This window comes from Elgaria multicarinata, chromosome 7, assembly GCF_023053635.1.
Source record: "Elgaria multicarinata webbii isolate HBS135686 ecotype San Diego chromosome 7, rElgMul1.1.pri, whole genome shotgun sequence".
NCBI lineage: Eukaryota > Metazoa > Chordata > Lepidosauria > Squamata > Anguidae > Elgaria > Elgaria multicarinata.
In genome coordinates this window covers 10,322,461-10,335,722 of record NC_086177.1, presented here as the reverse complement: position 1 = coordinate 10,335,722, position 13,262 = coordinate 10,322,461, and positions in this window count along the sequence as shown.

Sequence of the window (13,262 nt, the reverse complement as noted above, 5' to 3'; positions counted from 1 at the left end):
AATCTTAGGGTATGGCTCGTAGGATTTATGAAATATTCCATGTCTTTTGCCCATCTCTGCATCTATCCTTCATATGAACATATCTGTTTTAGCACTGCACGTCACCATAACCTCTGGCAGTATAATTCACATTTTGAAACGTTGGGTGAAAGAGGGGGTGATGAGAATGGGCACTCTCAAACGCAGCAAACCAAACACCCAAGAGATTGTCAAAGTTGCCTTCAGGCCTACCGAGGATGCAAACTTTACCACCTCTCTTAATCTTACGAGGTCTTTGCTTTTTTGAGGCTCACGATGAAATATGGAGAAACACCAGAGGACAGAAAATGTACCCACATCAAAGCGCCAAAAGAGAAGTTAGGTTTCCTTCTTTATGTAGAATAGAGAGCACAGCAGCCTCCATATCTGTTGGCATAGAACTTTAAGCCCGAGAGAGATCCCTGAGGGACCCCGAGTGAGTAAACTTCATTTGTCTGAGTAGAAGGGCCTGGGTTTTGAATAGAGCTTTCAAGGTTTCCATCCAATGAAGTTAAAGGGGGGAAACAGGATGTTCTACAGCTGTCACTGGCATTGTTCATGATACATCAATAAATACATGATTTATGATTGTGCCCACACAACACATCACCCAAGCCCTCCCTCTCTTCTTCGATTTAATAACCTTTTCTTTCGATGTTAAAAAAAAAGAGATAGAAGGTGATGGGATCTCCCCACCCCCACCCGCCACCGTCTTTTGAGGTAACACTTGTATGCAAGCAGAAAATCCTCTTGCAGAAACAAGAAGGACAAAAAATTGTCTTTCAGAGTTTCTTAATCAGCAGAAAGGGGCCAGCTGTCAGCCTTCCAGAATTCAGAATTTAGATTAGCTGTGAGGCCACACTTCTGTTAAGTCTGCATCTGGTTGGAAAACAAAGAACAACCTGCCTTTGGTTGCTCTCAAGTTGTAAGTACAATAACGCCATAGGTCATTAACACACTTTAGGGCGCTCTTTCCGGGTCGTTTTTCTCCCCTCTCAATCTGAAAGCAGGGTTGTAATTGTTTTCCACTGAAAAAAAGAAGGCTGTTCTTTGCTTGCTTTATCCATTTCTGAGAGAGAGATTCCATCACATGCTCAAAGTGACGTGCAACCAAAAAAATGAAGTCATGGATGCACATAAAGCCACTTTTTAAAGTAAAGAGAAAATGGTAAGGAGCTATTACTTTCTGTTTAGCATTGGAGAGGAATTGTAGTAGTCAGAGTAGGCAATAATCAGCTAGATGGACAATCAGACACAGTATACTTCCTCTGTTCCTTCTTCCAATGCCATTTGGATTTAATGCTGCAAAAATCAACAGAACCATTGTTTTAAAAACCCAAATAATTACTCTGTTCAGACGACACATTAAGCCACAGAGGTTAGGTATTTTGATCTAAGCATTATGGCTTAGCATTTAATGTGAATCATGACTTAGGCCTTAGCTAGACCTAAGGTTTATCCTGGAATCATCCCGGGGTCATCCCTGTTCATGTAAATGACACACAGGATATCCCGGGAGCAGGCAGGGACAACCCCGGGACGATCCCGGGATAAACCTTAGGTCTAGCTAAGGCCTTAGTGTGTCATGTGAACCATTCCTAACAATGGTGGCTACAAAACCATGGTTTAAACATGCTCACTGACCATTTGTTGCAAATGGGTTAGCGGCCTAACCATGGTTTAGTGCATCATCTGAACAGGCCCAATATCTAAACTGGTAATATATTGGTGAGGTGGCGGGGGGGATGTGTCTTTGCTCTTCAGAAGAATACACATTTCTGGGTACAACTTAAACTGCTGGCTTTTTTTTTTCTGTTTGCCACCTTTAAAGCTATAAATGGCCTTTGCTCCAGGTTAGTTGAAGTTGGACCTGTTCTCCGTGTCAGCCAGTCAGTTGGTTCACTGGTAACCACTTACTGTCAATATAAGTTGACTGCTGGTGGGAAGGACATGAAGAGGTGAGAAGGGAGGTGGGACTGCTGATTGCCTCATTGGGCTACTAGCCAATCAGAAGCCACACATTGACATGGTGGTCACTGATTCCATCTGTCTAATATACAGTTCCTCCTAACAGTTCCTGGTAAGAATACACTTTCCTTTGTTCCCAAAATTGCCCTGCAGTAACAGCAGATGACTCCCACCAGGGAACTACCTCACCAGCCACTACTGCCTCTTCTCCGTTGTCTCTTGAGCCCCCATGTCCTAAAATCCACAGAGAGAAGCCTGCTCCAAACTCTTCTTTATCTGGTTAGGTAATCAGGGATGGGTATCAGGGCCTTTTTCTCAGTGGCACCTTCATTATGGAACTCTCTCTCCAAAGAAGTACAGCTGGCCATCTCTGTTTTTAGTTGGGAGAGAATTTGTTAAAATGTTGTTATTCCAGCACATTTTTGAAGCATCATGTCGAATTGTAACAAGTTTGAGCTGCTATTGAATCAAATATTGGCGATTTAGGGATTTGATTATTATCATTCAGTTGTTGCTGCCATATTTGATTGTGGTTCTGTGGGTATTAAAATAAAGGATTTTTGGTTTTGGTTTTGTTTTTAAAAAATGAACTAAATGTATTTTAATCTTGGTTTGTATGACTGTTAGCCCCTTGCACATAATTTTGTTTGGAGGGAAAGTGGGGTATAAGTCAAACACATAAATAAACTTTTTATGTTGCATGCTGCCTTGAGTGTTCCATCTGGCCCTGGGGCAAATATAAATACCAAATAAATAAGTGAAATAAACATGAAGGGAGGTGGACTCCGGCAAGCTTCCCTTGGGAGGCTGTGTCACAATTTGGGGGCCACCACAGAGAATGGCCTGCCTCATACCTTGTGTTTCTCAGTGAAGGGAGCCAGAGCAGAGGATAAATCCCATTTCTTAGACTCTGGGAGGTGCTGAGTGGAGGTGCCGCCTTTGCCCATATATTCTATGAGAGGCAAGTCGCAGAAGTGGGAAATTGCACTTTTTAGTTAGGTCAAGCCACAGGTTCAATGCAATGCCTTTTTCTGTTGAGTTCAACTTCTCCATATATATTAGAGTCTAACGTATCGATGAGCCGATGTCTTAAAATAGCAATAATGATACCCTCCTGTGTATATACTGCTTGGGGAATGATGGATGATGTTTGCTACATAAGAGCTAAATAGCAATTAGCAGCCGTTGTATTTTTAGGTTCTAAAAATAGAGGGCCTTAGATTAGTACCACATACCAAGGAGAACTTATGCTTGTACAGCAAAAGTGTCATCTCCACGTTCCCTTGAAGAGACAGCATTGTAGAGTTGTACCAACACAATGAAATGGAGAAAGCCCTGCCCTGTCCCTTGATGCTTGCCTCCCTCCCCTTTGTGGTGATTTTGCTTTTTCTGGCCAACATATATCAAAGCGTATATTTATATGCCTTAGCATTACCGTTAGGAATCTGGGATTATGCATGGCTGCCGCAGTCCATGACTAAGGAGGTGCGATGCTGGCATGAGAAAGCCTTTTACCACATCATAACTCCATTTCCATAAGACAGCTTCCCAAACCTCGAGCCGTGTCCTACAGGGGAACATGGTGCCCTTTGCATATGGACGTGGCCTTGGCAAGCTTCTATAAGGCTACAATGCGATACTCACTTAGACAGGAGTAAGTGCTATGAACAGGATTGCCCTGTAAGTGCGGAAGATTTAAGAAGATGGTACAGGAGAACTAAGGAAAGAGAAACGTGTACAGCTACACATTTGAATCCCCCTTAAATCAATATTAGGTTTCTCAGAAGGGGTCTCAGCTGTACAACACTGATTTAATACTTCACCTCCGTGAGCATTTTCTCTAAATTACTCGAGGAGAGGGCTGAGAAATGAAAGACAATTTACTAACAGCTGGGCCTGCAATAGTTAGTCAATTTGTTTGTTAGAATACTCATTTAAAAATCTTTCAATCAATGAAAAATGTCTCTAATTAGGTAGAATTTTAAAGCACCCACTTTTAATACGATTGCTGGTCAAAAGCATGGGTCGGAGGTATCAACTTAGAAGAGGCATTCTTTTTCCTCTCACACATAGGAGGGAATTCCTCTTTTTGGATGGTATCTGATGCAGCGTATGTACATCCTCGAAAAGCAAAGTGCTTACATCTTGAGTAGACTTGTATAGGTTTGTGCTGTCCGTGTTGTGCGAATGAAGCACAGTAAGATTAATTGAATGTCTTTAATTGTGTCCCCTCTCCTAATAGTACAAGTTAGAAAAGTGTATATTTCCCTTTCCTATTTCATTTTAGAAACACAGAGCTATTTGAGGCAATGCTTAGCCATATCGCTATTGTACATACTTACTCATGTGAGTTATTACAGCAGTGTAATGAGCATTCGTGGCATTGCAGCTCCTCCCTTTGACAATTGCTGTGCTCAGTCTTAGCTGAGTAGCAGTTCAACTCATCTGCTATTTCTTCACGGTCTCTGCCGCCAAGCTGCTATCATTTTCTGACACAAGGCCTCATGGTACTATGCCTAAAGGACAGCACAGAATTCTTCCTAGCTATTATGGCCCAAAGGTTTCCCACCACCACCACTTCCACTGTACTTTACTTCAGTATCTGCTCTCTCTCTCTCTGTCTCTCTCTCTCTCTCCCTCTTTTTTTTAGCAGGCGGCTTTCCAACACACCTCTGTTCCTCTGAAACAATAGCAAGAATTAACATTGTCTAGTCACTGTGGAAGATGGGCTGTCAAGCAAAGGAAGACAAATGTGGTGTCTTGATTGATTATTTCCTTAGATACTAAATCAATGAGCTTATTATCACAGTAATTATGTTACTAATGTAAACAGATGCTGTGTGTAGACAACTGGTTAATAAGCTGAGCACATGCTGCTTCTATTTAGCTTTTTTCACCCCCACCCCACCCAGATCTGTGAATTGTGTGATTCTTTATTCCACAGCTAACATGGCACTTATCTGTCTCTTCCAAAATTGTTATTCCATGTGCTTCAATTCTGGACTACTTTAAAGAATAGCAATTCCTTCATCTAGGCTGCAGTGGTAATGTACGGAAACGGGACCGCGTGATGATTGTGTTACATCCTGCAACAGCACTGCCTGCTCCACATTGTTGCTGCTTCCATAATTTCCCGGAGTGGTGTGGGATTGGACCACACCGAAGAGGCTTCTGTGCTGCTAAAATAAGAGCCAGTGTGGTGTTGTGGATGAAGAGTTGGACTTCAGCTAGGAAGCCATAGGCCCAATCACACAATCCACAGGCTCAGAGCCTACCCTCTCTCATGTGGGTAGAACAGGACAGAGAGATGTACGCCTTTCTCTGTAGGATAATGTATGATAAAATGTAATAAGTAATCAATAATAAAAGAGCAGCTGTACTGGGCTTATGAAGGATCCTTTGGTTCACATGAATCCCTTTGTGCATTCAATGACTGCACATAGGCGACCTTGGGGCTAGCTCTGCCCACTGCTGGAACCACCCACCACCTCCCACTTGCCCTGGGAGAATGGCTTGTCCATGCATACGTCTGTACACAGAGAGAGCTCCTAATTGAAAGAGGCACCCTGAATGGGCAGGGTGCTTCTTTCAGTGTAGGGATATTCCACACATACGACTGAATGCACGGAGAACCCAATCTCACAAACATCCACGGGCTGTTTATCGGGGGGGGGGGTGTCCACAGTTGCAGCAACAGATGGAACTAGCTGACACAGCCCCTTCCAAACTTTTTTTTAAAGCTTAGAGGGGGCCGTGCATATCCCCCTTGCATGTTTTCATTCTGCTTTGAACTCACTGGAGCCCGCCTTCTAACTGGGAGCCCAGCTACATGTTACATTCCTTCCATTAAAAGCAGCCACAAGTAAACCAGGTCCTGACTGTTAGAAGGAAGGAAAGGAACCTCTCGTGCAAGCACTGAGTCATTACTGACTCTTGGAGGGACGCCAGCTTTTGTTGACGTTTTCTTGGCAGGCCTTATAGCGGGGTGGTTTGCCATTGCCTTCCCCGGCCGTTATTACCTTTCCCCCAGCTAACTGGGTACTCATTTTACCGACCTTGGGAGGATGGAAGGCTGAGTTGACCCGAGCCGGCTGCCTGAAACCAGCTTCTGCTGGGATTGAACTCAGGCCGTGGGGAGAGTTTCAGCTGCAGAAACTGCTGCTTTACCGCTCTGCGCCACACGAGGCTCGACAGTTGGAAATTCCTCCATAAACAGGCAGAGAAGGTTGGATGGTCTCACAGAGCTGCTGGTCACCTTTCTCTGTTCTGTGGTTTATCGATGTACATCTTCTCTCTCTCAAATAGATCCTGGAGCACTGAAGGTGCAGTGAAACGGGTGTCATTGTTCATCTTCCTGTCCTCTCTGTTCACAGGTTTGGGAAGGTTTTATTTTATTGTTACAGAAACCTGCAAAACCTAATTGACCAGAGAAGACAATTAAACAAAAGAAATAGATGTTACACCTCTGAACAGTACACCTCTATCCTCCCACCTTAAAAACTCTTAAAAATTACCATGTGTCACCAGTCTACGCCTGAAGAGAGCGGTAAGTTCCATGACAACAATACCCCTTGCAGCCAAATGAGATTATTATTTTACTTTGGTTTGTGAAGACGTTGAGCTGACCTGTTTCAAAGTTTAAAGACCAGCGAGTGTGCAGCACAATAGTTGGGCAGAAATGTGATTATGCAGATGAGTTTGTTAACAAAATTTACACATAAATGAGAACATTTTCTTCATCCTAGCTCCCGTTACATAGAAACATTTGGAAGTAAATTATCTGCAGAAGAGTACAAGATAAAAAATGTATTAGAAGCTGTAAGAACTAAATTGAAATGTCAAACATAGTTACTTATATAAAAAAAGCAGGTGATAGCCTCCTCGTAAGCTATCTATTAAAAAAGAGTAATCAAAATGAACTAGACTGACTTCAGTTTTACTATCAACAATTCTGGCTCATATTCACCGGATTTTACCACCTAGTTGCAGAAATTTATCCCATGCTAAGTATTTCATTTAAATAAAAAGAAGAGGAGAGAAATTACATAACCTGATTACTGCATTTCTCACCAGCAAATCAGACAAGCAAGAGTCTCCTACCATCGGTCCCTTGCTGGGCTGTACCACTTCAGACTGAAACTGGGTGTTTTATGTGGCTCATTCACATAACAAATGCTTTTGTGATGCTCACTTGTGGACCAGAATCATTACCCATTCAAAACTTGCATGCTGTGAGGCAGAAGGCTGCCCTGACCTGCTGGATTTCTGCATTCAAGGAGTTTTTATTTTACATGGGGGACTTTTCAAAAATTCAATCCACCCCCCTTAGTCCAAAGTGGTACAGTCCAGGAACAAACATATTATGTGGGTCTGTTGTTCATTACCACTGCAGCACGGTACTCTCGCCCAGTGAAAGTAGTGACAGAAGCCCTGTGTGAGATGGGAATCCACAAGGCTGTTCTTTCCTATGCCAGAGTTGAGCTACTTTCGGGGATGCTAGCAGCAGAAGGAGCCACTGCTGTCCCGAGACATTTTGCTCCAATGGTTCCCCCATCTCCTGCTAGGGCCAATACTTTTTTTAAAAAAAAAAGTTTTGGCCCATCATTGGGTGTAAGGAATTAGTTCTGCTGGGAACTGCTTAGGGTCCCATCATGGGGTTAAATAAAGATAGGCAGTGGGAGAGTGGCTACAGGGTTAGGCTCTAGGCTATCAGGGTTCTGATAAGGGTTGATTGGACAGCTGCAAAGATCCCTATATCCTGTGGCCTCCAAACCTTGCTATAGCAACACAGTTCTTGTGGTGATCGCTTCCTGTTTTTGTGTGCCTGGCTTGCTCACGCCTTGATCCTGACTATGCTGGTTCCTAACCCCTGGAGGGGATCTACACTAGTATATGAAACATTGTTTTTACAGTCATTGGATGTTTTGTTTTTGAACGATATAAAACGTAGCAGTTTTTAAAACGTTTACTTACTTTTCTCTTTCCGTGGGAATGCATTCCTTTTGGCCACACTAGGAAAATAAATCCGTTTGTTCTGCCAGTTTCCCCTCCCACTTCCTCTTTTCTCCGAGACAATCCTCCCCTACAAACAATCCAGCAAGCAGCCTCCCAAAAGTGAGACTAAAAGTGTCTGCACAAAAGAGGCTTTAAAGAAAAAAACAGCTCCAACTTTGGGCATGGAGATTACATAAACATGCCCCCCAGGAATGCAATTGGCTAATTAAGAACGACAGGAAACCCATTTAATTCGATGAAATCGGACACATCACACCAAATAGAACGACTTATTTCAGAGAAGTTCAAAATAAAAACTGGAGAACAGACAACAATAAGATGTCACAAACTATACGTCATGTGGCGAAATACTATGAAACGCAAACTTAAAAATGGAAAGACACGTTCTAACTTGACTAGACTGCTTTCTGGACTATTCTTCCGCTGCTGCCTCCTCCCCGCCCTGTTTGCTGACTTCCTTCGCATGTTCCTGGATTTCTGCTCAAAGCCTCTGGCCCTGCAACTGCTGCCATCAACTGGACTCCTACCTGCCTTGTCTGTACCTGTTTGCCTCTGGTCTGACCATGCCCGGGTTTGCTGCTGACTCACATCTGCTCCTGGAGTCTGCTACTTTTCCTGGTAATCCAACTTTGTGACTATTTGTTTGCCTTGGGCCCAGCCACGCCCTGTTTGTGTTATAAAAGCGGGACTATTCCAGCCTACTCTTCTTGTGTTGGACTCTGTTATACCTTAGCTCTCCCGGGTCCCGGCAGCCTAGCTTTAGTTTCCAGCTGCCCACGCCTCAGATCATTACACTGGGACACCAATTCCTGCCTTCCCCCACTGTGTGGCAGGGCCAGTCCCAGATGGATCCATACAGTGGGTTCTTCCCATAGGACCTGAGACTTCTGACCTAGCATGAGATGCACTACAGTACTCCCTACAGCAGCCTTCCCTAACTTGGCACCAACCAGGGGGTTGGACATCAGCAGATGATGACGGGAGTTCTAGTCAACCCACCTGGAGGGCACCAAGTTGGGGAAGGCTGCCCTACAATGTGACGGTATCATTCGAAGGGGCCCTTAGAGGCATTCCATGAATTACACAAAATGGGGGTGATAGTGGTAGATGGATGTGTCAGAGTAGACCACATTCATGCTGCAGATCAAGAACTTGTTTTTGAATGACCCCCAAATGACAAGTGAGCATAGTACTGAGCAGAAATGTGTATGTTTGGCTTTGCATGTGCACACGTGTGTTTGCTATTTCTGAGCAACTTTGCTGTCCCCCAATCTGAAGGATGAGGGAACAGAATGGCCTGAGACTGGGATACCATAATAATAATAATAATAATAATAATAATAATAATAATAATAATAATATATTTCTTACCCGCCTCTCCCTTTGGATCAAGGTGGGGAACAACATTAGAACAGGAATCAATACATCTTAAAATTTCTTGATTTTACATTGATCTGGATAGGCCTGCTGGAAAAGGCTAGTCTTTAAAGCTGCCTTAAAATCACACAGAGAGTTAATTTTACGAATCTCCTCCGGCAGGCCATTCCACAATCTGGGGGCGACAGAAGAAAAGGCCCTCTGGGAAACTGATGTCAGCCTAGTTTTAGCTGACTGAAGTAAGTTCACCCCAGAGGACCTGAGTGTGTGGGGTGGACTGTATGGGAGAAGGCGATCCCGCAGGTAACCTGGACCCAAACCATTTAGGGCTTTAAAGGTAATGACCAACACTTCGTACTTTGCCCAGAAACTAATTGGCAGCCAGTGGAGTGATTTTAATGTTGGGGTAATATGCTCACCTCTAGGTGTACCGGTGACCAACCTGGCTGCCATATTTTGAACTAGTTGAAGTTTCCGAACTAGGTACAATGGTAGCCCTATGTAGAGCGCATTGCAGAAGTCAAGCCTTGAGGTTACCAGTGCGTGCATTACTGTCTGAAGTCTTCTGACTCTAAGAAGGGGCGCAGCTGGCGTATCAGCCGAAGCTCATAGTAGGCACTCCTGGCCGTCGCATCTATCTGGGCTGTCATTTGGAGCGACGGATCCAGGAGCACCCCCAAACTGCGAATGCAGTCTTTCAGGGGGAGTGTAGCCCCATCCAGAACTGGCTGACACACCTCCAAACCCAGGTCAGAGCCCTTGACAGCAAGCACCTCTGTTTTTTCTGGATTCAGCTTCAGTTTGTTTTTCCTCATCATACCTGCTCACTTAAATCATTTTTTGAGGCCCTGCTCCATATCATCCACCACCACCTGATATGGGTGAGATAGGGCCTTTTTAGTAGTGGGTGAGATAGGGCCTTTTCGGTCTAATCTCCCCCTCCACAAGGTATGCTTGGCTCCATCCTTAATGGGTTCAGGGGGGAATCCGCACGTCGTACAGAGATCGCTTCTAAGCGACCCCAGTGAGGCGTGAAAGCGATCATGTAACTTGCCTTTGGAAGAGCCGACGAAGAGACGTCCTTCCCGCCCCCGCCACCCACAGACCTCCTTGCCGACCGGCGAGGAGAGCTCGGGGGAAGAAGGCGGGGTGGAGAGCTTCTTCCGCTCTCAACCCCGCCTTCTTCAGCTGAGCTCTCCTCGCCAGTCAGCGAGGAGGTCTGTGGGTGGCGGCGGCGGCGGCGGGAAGGACGTCTCGTCAGTTCTTCCAAAGGCAAGTTACATGATCGCTTTCACGCTGCACTGGGGTCACTTAGAAGCGATCTCGGTACAACGTGCGGATTCCCCCCACGTGACAAAAATTGAGACTTTTCTATTTTGGAGGGCATTTAGAAATATATCCACTGACATGCAAGCAGATTTCTGCTCACACAATAGGATTTCCCCATCCTAGTCTACACTCTCCCTTGTAGCTCCCTACATATGACAAATCTATTCTGGAAGGCCCTCCAACCCTTCAGAGCAGATCTGGTGGTATGCAAGGGACTGCAGGAAGGAGGAGAAATCCATTCTGCCAGCAGTTTACATTGGGTTTTCCCCCTTCTCTTTTTTATTGTGAATATTAACAAGACAGAAGAAAAAAATAAATCATAAAAAAGAAAACAACAATGTTACATATATAGGAATATCATCATTTTTTCCATCATGTATAGCACTCATTTTTTTTAAAAAAAAAAGAGAGTTATGCATAGGTTTTAAGAAAAGCAGACCATCTACCCATGTATTTATCCACTCACAAGTTGCACCTATATAACACAAATTCAAATGTTGATAGCGTTAAGTCCTCAGTCCATTGCCTTATGGGAGGTGAGCATTTGTCCTTCCAACATAATATAAATCTTTTAGCTGTCATAAGGGCTCTGAAGATCCATTTGTGTTGACCATGTGATAACTTCCAAGAAGCCGGTAGGTAGTTTAGGAGGACATGCACATCATTCCATATTAAAAATTGTTCCAGTACAAAGTTTATCCTTATTATGACCTCCTCCCGAAAGCGGGCAACTACTGGGCATTGCCAAAATGTATGAATTAAAGAAGCTTTAGGTGTATTAGGTCTCCAACGGTTATGTAAGTTAGACGGATCCTTATTGAAAAGTCATTGTGGAGTCCAATAAACCAGAAACAAGGTTTTTTTTTTTTTTTGCTGCATAAGACGTAGCCTAAGATCCATAAGAGCCTCAGATACAGCAGCTTACAATGTGTGGGCCGCACTTAATTGGGTCCAGTTGGCAAAGGGATGAGAAGAAATAGACACACAGGCATAGCTGGGATAAGAAATTGGCCACAACTTTATTGACTCACTTGAATAGGATTGAAGGTAGCATAGGGTGTGGATCCTGTAATCGGCCCGCCCGCCTGCTGACTGATTTCTCTTCCTGGCCTGCATGCCAGGAGCACTGGTGGTAGTTGGATGGGCCAGGGGCACACCATGGTGCAGACCACTAATGTGAACCCCTTTCCATTACCATGGATGGTCTGACCACATCCCCAAGATCCATTACAGGAATCCTCACTGTGGGGGAGCAAGGACTCCAATCCTGCTCCCCCTCAACAAAGGAGCCACATAAGAGGTCTGCCTTTGGGAGTCTCAGGTTGAACTGGCGGCAGAACAAAGGAGTGATCTCATTCTGCTGGGTCCACCTCTTCGGCCCCACCCCATCATCATGCTGATTGGCTCAGCAGTCCCTTCCTGAGAAGGAGATGATGATGATGATGGGGCTGGTGCAACCACTCTTTAGCAGCCTTTCTCCCGTTGCTGCCAGCCTGCTTGCCCCCACAATTCATTGCTCCCCGTTAAGGGTGAACTTGGCTTCCAAAGGTGGACAGCCAGCCTTGGATTCAACCCAAAGTGCCAAAGAGCTGATATTTTTCCAGTGCACTTGGAAGACACCCTGCAATTGTTTGTAGACACTTGGTACATATCAAGAACTGGTACAAATTACCATTGCTACTGAATATCTTCTAAAGCATTTCAAGGTGACTCTAGATACTTCAGCACTGGGTGTACCAGTGTAAATCTAGGACTGATCAAAAAACTCTCCATACAGTGAGTCACATTGGAAAAATCTGGCCTAGTACGGTTATTAAAGTCTTCCCAAAAGAAAATTTGGTAGAAAATGAGAAACATCAGAGAAGTTAAGAAAAAAAGTGGAGCAAGGTAAGACTTTTCCCCCCTATAGGGTTTCTGAACATCCCTAACCAAAACTATTATGGGAAAAATAATGTACTTATTAATTGTATAATGAAATGTAAAAATATTTTTGGAGTATGTGATTTATTATTATGTATAGTCTACTAAAGGAATCATAAGTGATCAAATCAATAAAAGTCAAGATTTCCTGTCAAACGTTTCTGCTGCTGATGTGAGTTTTATGCAGTTTGAGCAGTTTCTTTTCTTTTGAAATAAAGATAAGAAAAGGAACGGAAAAGGGGGTAAAAACACAAAGGCCGTTGCAGAATTTCATCCCATTTTCAGCTTGTTTTCCAGCTATCTTTTGCAAGCCCGTCTCAGCCTTTCCCCCTTACTATTATTGTTCGATGCTTTTGGTTTTGTGGACACGCCTCTCGCCTTGCCACTTGAATGCAAAGACAATGAGATCCCAAAGCATAAAGCATATCTCTTTGACGGAGGCCTACTAGCCGTCAGGCCTATTCAAGCTGATGGGAAGCCGTACCACTTGAGCAGGACATGGCTGGCTTGTTAGTTCCTGACAACACACTGTGTGTGCTACATGGTGCATTCATGGGCAGTGTCAGCTATTGTCCAAAGCTGTGCAAGTCTTCCTCTGCCGAATTCTGCCTTCTGTGGCTGGGCAACTGTATTGA